Here is a 1,101-nt window from a genome sequence, read left to right on the forward strand (position 1 = left end):
CTTATTGACTTTGATGGCTCACAAGTAGACTCTCAATCATAGCTTCTAATCTAGCTGTCTTGTCTGGTTGTGCTTGTTGTGGTAGAGGTGGAGTAGGTGCATTTTGAGGTTTAGGAATTCTAGGAGGAGGACCTCTATTCTGCTAAAAATTCTGATGTTGTTGATACCCAGAAGGTTGCTAAAAATTTTGGTGTTGTCTTTGTCTACCTCTCTAAGAGAAATTGGGGTGGTTTCTCCGCTGGATCATAAGTTACAAAAGATGGGTTACCACTTGGTCTTTGATTGTAGTTTCCCATATAATCCACTTGCTCACCTGAAAAATCTTGACTACGTGCAGAGAAATCAACTGCACAATTGACATTTGCAGCTCCAACTTCTACTGAATTATTAGAACCTCTAGCTGAAGAATTTACTTTCATGCTTAGCTTGTCCATTTTCCTTGTCAAAGCATCAAACTTAGCGTTGATCATATTCATGGCATCAAGCTCAAACATACCAGGTGGTTTCTTAATCTCATTCCTCTCATAACTCCATTAGTAGTTGTTATAAGCAATTTTATCAAGAGCAGAAAAAGCTTCATCTTTAGATTTCTCCTTAAGATCACCTCCAAAAGATGCATCAATTGTACTTCTAATAGCTGGTGAAACTCCATTGTAAAAGTGTTGAACAAGCATCCACTTAGGAATCCTATGATGTGGACATCTCCTTTGTAAATCCTTGTACCTCTCCCATGCTTCATACAAGCTCTCATCATCTCTAGGTTTAAAAGAAGCCAGCTCATTTCTTAGCTTAGCTGTCTTGCTTGGTGGAAAATATTGAGCTAAAAATGCTTGAGAAAGTTCATCCCATGTTATGATAGAACCCAGTGGCAACGAATGTAACCACTCTCTAGCTCGGTCCTTCAAAGAAAAAGGAAATAATCTGAGTCGAATTGCATCATCAGAAAATCCATTTATCTTCAACATATCACTGATCTCAAGAAAGTGTGCTAGATGCACATGTGGACTTTCACTTGGACTTCCTCCAAATTGTGATTGTTTTACCATCTGACAGAGTGCAGGCTTCAATACAAAATTTTTAGCTTCTACTCTTGGTCTTGTG

General features: G+C 38.5%; 1 non-coding gene across 1 annotated transcript; it reads left to right on the top strand.

Moving 5' to 3' along the window:
• Positions 1–684: 684 nt before the first annotated feature.
• On the top strand, positions 685–791 carry LOC131182742 (small nucleolar RNA R71). Its single transcript, XR_009151002.1, has one exon. It is a non-coding gene; the product is annotated as a small nucleolar RNA R71 (small nucleolar RNA).
• The last annotated feature ends 310 nt before the right edge of the window (positions 792–1,101 follow it).

Source organism: Hevea brasiliensis, chromosome 8 (assembly GCF_030052815.1).
Source record: "Hevea brasiliensis isolate MT/VB/25A 57/8 chromosome 8, ASM3005281v1, whole genome shotgun sequence".
NCBI lineage: Eukaryota > Viridiplantae > Streptophyta > Magnoliopsida > Malpighiales > Euphorbiaceae > Hevea > Hevea brasiliensis.